We start from the raw sequence: 12073 nt of genomic DNA on the forward strand, positions 1-12073 counted from the left end.
CTAGGTATTATGAAAGAAAGAAAATCTGTAAGAAATGGTACTTAGTTTCAATAAGTGGTGGAGTAGGGTAGACAAGTAATGGATAATCTGCAGGATTTCTTCCAGCAAGGTGGCAAGTCCAGCTAACAGTGATGTTTACCCTTCTCAAGAATTAACAAGATATAATCATTTAACAATAACAGAATCCTTGAAATAAATACTTGAGTTTACAAGAACATGAAGAAAAATGCCTAGTTCCATAAATGAAAAGCATTCACCATGGGGAGCTGACTCAGTGCTATGGGGCTACAGGGAGGAATGACAGGTAGAAGAAGGTAAGAGATACTGGAAAAGAAACAAGAATCAGGGTGTCTGGGTGGCTCAGTGGGTTAAGCCTCTGCCTTCAGCTCAGGTCATGATCTCAGGGTCCTGGGATTGAGCCCTCAGACCCTCTGCTCAGCAGGGAGCCTACTTGTGATCTCTGTCAAATAAATAAATAAATAAAATCCTTTAAAAAAAAAAATCTATCCTTTAGCATAGAATATGTTGGAGAGGGGGATCCCCTGAGAAATCAAAACCACAGGCCTTTACATTGTATGGGTTTCATGTCCATACCAGAAAATTATATAAAATCTGATCCTATAGAGATAATACCCCAACAAATGTAAAGCTCTCCCAATTTTTAACTCCCAAAGAACAATTACACAACTCACCTGCAAAAAAGTCACGTGACTGAGAGTCAGCAGACAGAATATGAACAGGAAAAGAACCTAGAGAAAATGTATACAACACAGCTATGTAAAAATATCTATGTAAAAAAAATTAATGCAAAATAAAGGCAAACTGAAGGAATAAAAATTCATAAGAACAAAACACCAAGAAAAATGAGCAACTAGATTTTAAAAATAACCAAATAATACTTCTAGAAATGAAAACTATAATAAAATTAAAAGCAATAGATATTATTAAAAACTGAGAAAATAACAGAAGAATTAGTAAACTGAAGAACAGATCTAAAGAAATTGCCCAGAAAATCCTGTACAGAGATGGAAAATATGAGAAGACAAGTACAAGTGCATATGCACACGTGTGTGTGTGCGCACACACACACACACACACACACACTCTTCCAGAGTAATTTGGAGAAAGAAAGTGAGGCATTCCTGAAGATATAATGAACAAGAGTTCCCAGAACTGATTAAAGTCATGAATCCACAAATTCCAGAATCATGAATCCTAAGCAGGAGAAAACAAATTTAATTATGTATAAGCACATCAAAATGACAATGCAGAACACCAAAATAAAGAAAAAAAGATAGAAAAACATAAATGCTAAAAGAATTTGCCACTCCAAATATCACCCGTTTTATTTGCAAATAGTCACAATGAAGAAGGTACTTCAGAAGCAAGGAAACTGAATGGAGAAGCACAGCACAGAGGTAATGATGAACAAAGAAATTAGAAAACCATGGAAATTTCTAAACAACCAATGACTACAAAATTAAGTTTATATGCTGACTTATTTGTGGAGGTTAAAAATACAAGTGGGGGGGGGGGCCTGGGTGGCTCAGTGGGTTAAGCCGCTGCCTTCGGCTCAGGTCATGATCTCAGGGTGCTGGGATCAAGTCCCGCATTGGGCTCTCTGCTCAGCAGGGAGCCTGCTTCCCTCTCTCTCTCTCCGCCTGCCTCTCTGTCTACTTGTGATTTCTCTCTGTCAAATAAATAAATAAAATCTTTAAAAAAAAAAAATACAAGTTGGGGAAGACTTAATTCTGCTAAAATGTCAACTCTTCCCAAGTTGACCTATAGAGTCAATGAAATCCAATTCAAAACTACCATGCTTTTTTGTAGACACCAACAAGCTAATACTAAAAATATATATGGAATATTTTTTCATGGGTCTGTTAGCCATTCACACGTCTTCTTTAGAAAAGTGCTGTTCGGGGTGCCTGGGTGGCTCAGTGGGTTAAAGCCTCTGCCTTAGGCTCAGGTCATGATCTCAGGGTCCTGGGATCGAGCCCCGCATCGGGCTCTCTGCTCAGCAGGGAGCCTGCTTCCTCCTCTCTCTGCCTGCCTCTCTGCCTACTTGTGATCTCTGTCTGTCAAATAAATAAATAAAATCTTAAAAAAAAAAAAAGAAAAGAAAAGAAAAGAAAAGTGTCTGTTCATGCCTTCTGCTCATTTTTTGACTTGTTTTTTGGGTGTTGAGTTTGAGAAGTTCTTTATAGATCCTGGATACCAGCCCTTTATCTGTAGCGTCATTTGCAGTTATCTTTTCCCATTCTGTGGGTTGCCTCTTTGTTTTGTTGATGGTTTCCTTTGCTGTCCAGAAGCTTTTTATCTTGAAGTCCCAAAAGTTCATTTTCACTTTTGTTTCCCTTGCCTTTTGGAGCTGTGTCTTGAAAGAAGTTGCTGTGGTCAATGTCAAAGAGGTTACTACCTATGTTCTCCTCTAAGATTTTGATGTATTCCTGTTTCACACTGAGGTCTTTCATCCATTTTGAGTTTATCTTTGCATATGGTGTAAGAGAATGGTCAAATTTCATTCTTCTGTAGGTAGCTGTCCAATTTTCCCAGCACCATTTACTGAAGAGACTTTTTTCCATTGGATATTTTTTCCTACTTTATCAAAGATTAGTTGACCATAGAACTGAGGCTCCATATCTGGGCTCTCTATTCTGTTCCACTGATCTATGTGTCTGTTTTTATGCCAGTACCATGCTGTCTTGGTGATCAGAGAAATTCAAATCAAAACCACATTGAGATACCACCTTATATCAGTTAGAATGGCAAAAATTGACAAGGCAGAGGGCACTGGGGTGGCTCAGATGGTTGGGCGTCTGCCTTCAGCTCAGGTCATGATCTCCAGGTCCTGGGATCGAGTCCCATGTTGAGCTCCCAGCTCACCAGGGAATCTGTTTCTCCCTTTCCTTCTGCTCTGCTTCTTCCCTCGCTTATACTCTGTCTCTGTCTCTGTCTCTCTCTCAAATGAATGAATAAAATCTTTAAAAAAAAAATTGACAAAGCAGGAAGCAACAAATGTTGGAGAGGATGTGGAGAAAGGGAAGCCCTCTTACACTGTTGGTGGGAATGCAAGTTGGTACAGCCACTTTGGAAAACACTATGGAGGTTACTCAGAGAGTTAAAAATAGAGCTACCTTGTGACCCAGCTATTGCACTACTGGGTATTTACCCCAAAGATACAGATGCAGTGAAAAGAAGAGGCACATGCACCCCAATGGTCATAACAACAATGCCCGCAATAGCCAAACTATGGAAGAAGCCGAAATGCCCTTCAACAGATGAATGGATAAAAAAGATGTATACAATGGAATATTACTCAGCCATCAGAAAAGATGAACACCCACCATTTGCATTGACATGGATGGAACTGGAAGAGATTATGCTAAGTGAAGTAAGTGGAGAAAGACAATTATCATATGGTTTCACTTACTTATGGAACATAAGGAATAGCATGGAGGACATTAGGAAAAGAAAGGGAAAAACGAAGGGGGGAAAATCAGAGGAGGAGACAAACTATAAGAGACTATGGACTCCAAGAAACAAATTGAAGGTTTCAGAGGGGAAGGGGGTGGAGAGATGGGTTAGCCCAGTGAAGGATATTAAGGAGGGCACATATTTCATGGAGTACTGGGTGTTATATACAAACAAAATATACTTAGCATACTTAGTCATTAGGGAAATTCAAACAAAAAACATGAGATACCACTATAGAAGCATTAGAATGGATAAAGTAAAATATAAAAAGATTTTTATTTTACTTATTTTTTTAGAAAGAGAACACATGAGCAGGGAGGAGGGGAAGAGGGAATAAGAGAATCTGAAGCAGACCCCACACCCAGGGCTAAGCCTGATGCAGGGCTCAATCTCATGACCCTGAGATTACAACTTGATTTAAAACCAAGAGTTAGAAGCTTAACTGAAGGAGCCACCCAAGTATTCCTCAAAAGATTTTTAAATGACAATGCCAAGTACTAGAAAAAGATGTAAAGCAAGTAGAATTCTAATACATTGCTGGTGTGAATATAAAATAGTACAGTCACTTGGAAATTAGTTTGGCAGTTTCTTATAAAGTTAAACATATGTCCACCAAACAACCCATTGATTCCACTCATAGATATTTACTAAAGTAAAATAAAAACCTGTGTGCTGACAAAAACCTGTTTATGAATCTTTACAGAAACTTTACCCATAATTACTAACAACTGGAAACAACTTAAATGTTCCCCAATCAAGGAATGGATAAACTAACTGTGGCATATCCATAAAATAAAATACTATTCAGTGATAAAAAGGAATGAATTATTAACATATGCAACAACATGAGATATATTTCAAATGTTTACATGAAGTGAAAGAATTAGACTCAAAAAACTATATGCTGATTGACTCCATTTGTATGGCATTCTGGAAAATGCAAAATTATAATGATAAACTGTTCCATGGCTGCCAGAGTTTAAGTAGGTGGGGAGAGTTTGACTATACAGGAGTAGCACAAGGATAATTGGTGGGTATGGCAGCGGGTGATAGACACGTTTTCTCCTTTTTTTTTTTTTTTATTTCTACTTTATTGAAGTATAAATGACCAAAAAAAAAAGACCTGTAAGATAATTCAAGTCTATATCATAGTCATTTCATACACATAAAAATTGTGAATAAATTTCCCCCACCATGTTTTACATTAGATCTTCAGAACTTATTCATCTTAAGGTTTATAATCTTTTAGTAACTATTCTGTTTTCCCAAGCTCTCAGCCTCTGGCAACCACTTTGTACTCGTTTTTTATGAATTTGTTTTTTATTCAGATTTCATTTATAAATGATGTCTTACAGTATTTACCTTTCTCTGTCTGCCTTATTTTAGTTAGCATAATACCCTCAAAGTTTGTCCACACTTTTTACAAATGACAGGCTTTCCGTCTTTTTCGTGGCTGAGTAATATTCCATCATATATATGTACCACATCTTCTTTATCCATTCATCCACTGATAGACACTTAGGCTGTTTCCAAATTTTGGCAATTGTGAATATGTTGTTGCAATGAATACGGGAGTGCAGATTTCTCTTTGAGATCCTGTTTTTATTTCCTTTGAATATATAATCAGAAGACAGACTATGGCATATGGCATTTCTATTTTTAATTTTTTGAAGAACTGCCATACTATTTTCCATAACAGCTCCACCAATTTTCATTTCCCCCAAAGTACTCAAGGGTTCCCTCTTCTCCACAACCTCACCAACACCTACCTCTTATCTTTTTGATGACTGCTATTCTAACAGATGTAAGGTAGTATCCTATTGTGGTTTTGATGTGCATATTCCCTGATGCACAGTGATGTTGAGCATCTTTTCATGGACCTCTTAGCCATTTGTGTCTCCTTTGGAAAATGTCTATTCAGTTTCCCTGCACATTTTTTAATCCGATTTTTGGGGGGTTTTATTGTTTTTTTGAAATTGAGTTGTGTGAGTTCTTTATATACTTTTATATTAACCCCTTATCAGATATATAATTTGAAAATATTTCCTCTCATACTATAGGTTGCCTTCCATTTTGTTGATGGTTTCCTTTGTTGTATAAAAGCTATTTAGTTTGTTGTAGTCTCACTTACTCATTTTTGCTTTTATTGTCTTTGTTTTTGATGTCAGGTTTAAAAAAAATCATTACCAAGACTGATGTCAAAAAGCCTACCACCTACATTTTCTTCTAGGGGTTTTATATCAGGTTTTACACTCCAATCTTTAATCTATTTTGAGTTGTTTTTGTGTATGATGTAAGATAAGGCTCTTGTTTCATTATCTTACATTCTAATACATATTTTGGCTTCTTTATAATAAATTAATTGATCATATGTGCATGGGTTTATTTCTGGGCTCTCTATTCTATGTATCTGCTTTAATGATAATATCATACTATTTTGATTACTATAGCTTTGCAATATAGTTTGAAATCAGAAACTTTGATGTCTCCAGCTTTGTTCTACTTCCTCAACTATTCTATATATTGTGTAGTATATATCTGTGGTAGTTATTACATGAATCTAATAATTTGTCAGAACTCAAAGACCTGTACAGCAAAAACAGTGAGTTTTACTCTATATGACTTCAAAAATAAATGAAGAAAAATGTTTGAAATAAAACAGTAGACCACAATACCACTGTCTTAGTTTCCTATGGCTGCTGTAACAAATTACCACAAACTAGTGGCTAACAACAACATAAATTCAAGCTTTTATATGCTTCTGAAGGCCAGAGTCCAAAACAAGTCTTTCAGAGCTAAAACCAAGGTGTAGACAGGGCCACATTCCTTTTTGAGACTCTAAGGGAGAATCTGCCCCTTGCCTCTTCCAACTTCTGGAGGTTGCTAGTAGTCCTTGATCAGTGACTAAATCACTTCTATCTCTACCTCCACAGTCACAGTGGCTTCTCCTCTTCTGTGTGAAATCTCCCTTTATAATGACACTTGCGTTATAATAACACTTGGGACTGCACTCAGGGCCCTGTGAATAATCCAAATCATCTCCCCATCTGAAGACTCTAATCTCATCTGCGAAGTCTCTGCAATGTAAGGTAACATTCACTAGCTCCAGGGATTAGGATGTGGACATTTGGGAGAGGGGAACTATTATCTGGCTTCCCACAATCATATTAAATAAGAAGAGACAACACAGGAAACTTTTAATGTACCTGTAGTATTCAACCTCTTTAGATAAGTAATAAAAACATAGGTGTTCATCTTCTGAATAGCAGAAAAGAAGAAGAAATGGAGCCATTTCTGGCTGAGTGAGTAGTTTGGAGAAGTAGGAAAATATATGATAAATTCAGGCTGTGGCAAATGACCAAAATATGGAGTATGTGGAGCATACATGAAAAAAATACTTTTAAAAGACAGTTTGTAGCCAAATAATAGAACACCTTGAACCCCTTGTGTCATTTTGCAGGTCTTAGGCAGCCAGTACATATTTTTTGAGTGAGTGGGAATCAAACCAGTGTATTCATTAGTGTATAAAAGCATATGACGTATAACAGCACTTATTATGTGTCAAGAATGATTGAAGCATTTTAAACATTTATCCTTAGAATAATCGCTTGTGTTGAATACTATTATTATCACCATTTTACAAATGAGGAAACTGAGGTACAGAAAGATCAAGTGGTTTTTCCCAAGGTCACACAGCTAATATGTCATAGGACCAGGATTTGAAAAGAAGAAGACAGCCTCCAGAGTCCTTGTTTTAACTATTTACTAAGGAAGAGAAAGAGGGAGAAGGAAGGGAAATAAAGAATTCAAGAAGAGAGATTTAAAAAAAAGATTAAGGATGAAGAACAGAAAGTTAGAAGCAATACTCGGAAGTGCTGATGGAATAGAAATGGCGGGACAGAGGTCAGTTTTATCAAAGGAGCGACAAATGCTCCATGCATTCCTTTCCAGTAGGGCTAGATTACATACATAAGGAGAGAGTAAATCCCAGTCTCATCACTTGAAGTAAATCCACTAATGCCTTGGAGTCTCAGAGATCACCATCTTTCTTGGCAAAATATTTATCCTTCAAATCATTCCATGGGCCAATTGACAAATGTCAGGTTATACTCTTGAGCAGTCCAGTCCTGTTTTCTCGCATAAATATATGAACAAACACATCCACTTCACATAGACCCTATAACATTTCTGAGAATTGTAGACTTTTTTTAGATCTTCAATAAAGTAATGTAATAAATGCATTGTTGAAATTTTTTTACTGCTTTATATACGATTCCTGAGAATAGAACTGTGTCCCTTTTCCATAAAAGTGGACTGTTTCCTTTTGTGCAATTTCAAATATAATGTTTTATATCACTGTAGTTTCAGATGTTTATTTTTTATTATTGAGAGTCAAAAAATGAGCTCAGTTGGGAAACAAAATGTATGATTCTGCATGCCTTCAAAAATGCAAACCTGAAGCATTAAGTGGAACTTTCCCCAGGATACTGTGTTTCAGTTCCAACTGGCTGCTAATTACTTACAGTGAAAGTGTCACACTGCTCTCCTTTCAGCACTTTGTTGGCCAAGTGTCTCTGGCAATAATCTCTCAACACATAAGCACCATTCCCTTTCATCACATTATTTAATCAATAAAGCAATGCCCTCGCACCAGCCAGGCCCAGAGCCATCTTGTCACAAGTGCTAAATAAAGGAAACAAACACCAGTCCTGCCCTACAACCTCTCCATTAATAAACATGAATCGAGATTCCTTTAATACAAAATCCATTCTCTTGAATTTAACACTGCACACGTAGGCACATTTATGATGTTACAAAAGAAATTTTTTATTATGATGGTGAGATTAGACCAAGATCCACCCACATTTGGGTGAGGTTCTTTTGAATCAGCCTCTTCAATGCTGTTCACCAAGACAGATGTTTTCCTCACTTCCTGCCTGCATGAAGGAAGCCCACCTTGGCAGGGTCCTCCTCTCAGCAGGGAAGAAAGGGTTCCCTCTGCTGTTCAGTCTAAAAAGGAATGATAGGTGGACTTAGGATGCCCCATTTGCCCATTTCTCTCTACCAGGGATCCTCTATTATGGCGATGTTGAGCTTCCAAGGATAAAGTTTGGATCCCAATTCATTCTCTCCCATTTCTTACTGATTATGAAGCCACAGAAGAGAGAATGTCTTAGCCTTAGGCTCTCCCAAAAATCTAAAGCCTATGAAGCCTTAAAAGAGTGGGGTTAGTGTCTCCCCTTCATACCTCCATAGTCTAACAGATCCTGGCACATGCTAGATATACAACAGGCATTAAATGGTTGGATGACTTCTTTGGATACCATCAAGAATCATCTTCTATGGAAGCTAGCATTTATTATGCACATACTATGTGCAAGTTAATTTATTTAATCCTCTCTTTATAAAGATAAAACAAAACTGAGGAGCAATGAGAATGAGTAAGTCATCCACAGTCACAGCAGGTGAGAGACAGAGCCAGTATTTCAACCCACCCACTTTGACTCCAAAGCCTGTTCCCTCTTGACTGTTCTGCTGTTCTCCTCCCAAGTTTTATCAGACACATCATGACTTCCTAACTTTCTCTTACATGGTTGCATGGATAATTATATCATGAGAAACACTAGCCAAGAAAAGTATCAAAATAATAATTCACACTGGAAGACATCATTAATGTGTTTGGAAAATGTTAATCCCAATGACTGAGTGTACATTCTGCATGGGCATCTTTTGCTAAAAGCTACTGAGAATGCAACACAGTGCTAAGACTTCATTTGAAGAATGAAACTATTCTTACTGTATAGAACATGATTTGACCTATTAAGTCTCCCTACAGCTGAATATGGTTTGAAAAAGAAGTGCTAACTAGACAGGAAAATGTTAATATTAGAATGGATTTACATTGAAATATAATGTGCTCATTTACCTTTTTGAAAAAAATCTGCTATTTGTGATTCAATTCCTACAAGTTTCAAGGTCTGGTTTTTTCCTGGGCTCCTTGGAATTGAATAAGTTCTTATAACCAGCTGACATTGCTACCAGCATTTCTAGTGTAAGCCAGCTATCCCCAAATTCTCTGGCATTCAGGAAGCAGGAATCATGTTTTTGTAAAATAGATCACTCTGCTATCATTCCATTTTCTGTGAGAAGACTAGCCCCTCCACAATACTTCATGTGTTCCCAAAGGGCTTCCTCTCTGCAATTCCTAGTCCTCCCAAAATCAAAATTACCCCCCTTGCCCTCTGACCTCCAGGTGAAATCTTCTTCATTCCTACTTTGTCACAAGCATGGGAAAGAGCTCCTAGTCCTTCATTACCAAAAGCATCATTAAATAAGGGCTGCTGTGTAAAACTGACTTTTATTAAGGATTATGGAAAAAAATCATATTACATCACAGATCAAAAACCAACTTCAAGTAGAATGCTTTATATCATAAATACATTCAACCATTCTGCAATAGGTAATCTCTCTGACCAACTCTCTCCCTTCAGCCCTGACCCTCAGCCATGTTCCCTTTCTATAAGACTTTTTAACACCATATTTCTTCTTCCAAAACAGTGCTCAAGCTCTAATACAACTCCTTCTTGAGTTGCCAGGAGAAAACAGTGAAATTCTTGTTATTTTATTATGTAAAGTGAATAAAGCAATTCCCCCAATATCTAGGTGGGTTGGGGGAACCACTCACTTTTTATAAGCAAAGATCCTAGAAAAAGATTTTCCTTAAAGAAAGCAAATCCTCTTTTTTGAAAGTAGTTGTATCAAAAGGCATCCAGCCACCTTTTAACCTTGTTTTTCTCAATACCGTATTGTTGGGAGTTCTAGGAGATGAAGAGAGTTTTTCCTAAGTAGTCAAATCTCTCAGCAATATGGATAACTACCCTTTATCCTAAAATAGTGCTTTAAATAAGATGCCTAGATAAAGTTAGCTTAAGTATTCTTTTCCTTAAGTTAGTTAAAAGTTAACAGTTAAAAGTTAAAAGTTAAGTTTCCTTAACTTTCCTTAAGTTTCCTTAAGTTAGCTTAAGTATTCTTTTCCTAAATAAAGTGTAAATACCTCCTCCCCTGTGTGATAAGCTAGTGTCCCCCTCCTCTGTGTGATAAGCTAGTGTCATTTAGGATGAGTGTCACACTGTTTGCACTGTTCAATAAATATTTGCTAAATAAATTGGTAATCACAGTCACTTCCCAAAGGAAAGGTGACAAAAGGTACAGGTAGAGTAAAATTACTTTATTTTCACTCTAAGAGCAAAAACTTTAATAATTGCCTTGAGTCTGTTTTAGCAAAAATTAGGCACTTGGTTTTCATTAGGAAAGACATTTAGAGATATTTCTCCTAATGAAAATCTAAACCCAGGCCTTTAAAATGGCTTAGTGATAGTGATGATTCTTCAGAGAGCTCACCAGTTTCTCAGCCCTATGGGACATGTTGATAATTCATTTTATAGGTCAAGTGCAAGTGCATTTATTAATGTATGCTCTGATCTAACCCACATTGCAGGATTAACTTCACAGTGCTTGATCAATGATTCTCAAATTAATGGATTCATCAGCACTGCCTATTGAGACACCCTCGTCATTTATATTGCACTTCTTCCAAATCGTAATTAGGCATGTTATCTGTGCAGTCTCTACTGGACTCTTAAAAAGAAATCTGCATCAGAAGGAAGTGTAGAGATTTTTATTACCTTGAAGACTTTGATCCATCAGTGACCTCTGTTCTGTTGCATCAGTGCTCCTACACCTTGATAGGTATCTTCTCCCATCCTGAAGTTGTCCCTATCCTAAATATTCCACTCTAAGATTATATTCTATATTGGGCCTTTTCTGTGCCCACAAAACTTTTGATTCTACTACTCCATGGAAATAATTCAGCAATCCTCTAACCACCAAACTTTCACCTTTCATAGAATCTGTACAATCTGGTATCACGGACAATGCATTCCTACCTGGACTTCTTCAGCAACTGGCCCCTAAGACAGTGCCTTTCCAGGTCCTCTTCCTATCTTTCTGGTCAGAATTTGTCTCTCTTTGTGGCTTATTCAGCCTTCCTCTAACCTCTGCCCTTGATTCTCAACTCTTGTTCCCTCATTATTGCCAAATGTTAAAGAGGAAAGCAAAAGTATAAAAATAATAAATAAGAAATAAATCCCCAAATACCATTAATAAAAGCCTATATAAAAGAACCAAATTCTCCAGTAGAAAAGATTTTCATATGCCATGGAATATTATTCAGCCATAAAAAAGAAAAAAAATCTTGCCATTTGTGACAACATGGATGGACTGTGAGGGCATCATGCTAAGCAAAATAAGTCAGAGAATGACAGATACAATGTGATCTTACTTATATCTGGAATCTAAAACAAAACTCACAGAATCAAAGAACAGATTGCTGATTGCCAGAGGTGGAAAAAGGAGGATGAGCAAAATAGGTGAAGATGGTCAAAGGTACAAACTTCCAAATATCAAATAAATAAGCCCTAGAGATGTAATATACAGTATGGTAACTATAGTTAACAATCTGTAGTGCATATTTGATAGTTATTAAGAAAATAGATCTTAAAAGTTCTTTACATGAAAAAAATGTGCAAACAATGTG

The 12073-nt window shown here is 36.8% G+C and overlaps 1 long non-coding RNA gene across 2 annotated transcripts in view; it reads right to left on the reverse strand.

Moving 5' to 3' along the window:
- Positions 1-692: 692 nt before the first annotated feature.
- Positions 693-12073, reverse strand: part of LOC131840223 (uncharacterized) — a 200362-nt gene continuing 188981 nt past the window's right edge. For both annotated transcript variants that reach the window (XR_009357280.1, XR_009357279.1), the window contains one exon: positions 693-749. This is a non-coding gene — a long non-coding RNA (uncharacterized LOC131840223). The remainder of the gene's footprint in view (positions 750-12073) is intronic.

The sequence above is a fragment of the Mustela lutreola genome, chromosome 9 (assembly GCF_030435805.1).
Source record: "Mustela lutreola isolate mMusLut2 chromosome 9, mMusLut2.pri, whole genome shotgun sequence".
NCBI classification, from domain to species: Eukaryota; Metazoa; Chordata; class Mammalia; order Carnivora; family Mustelidae; genus Mustela; species Mustela lutreola.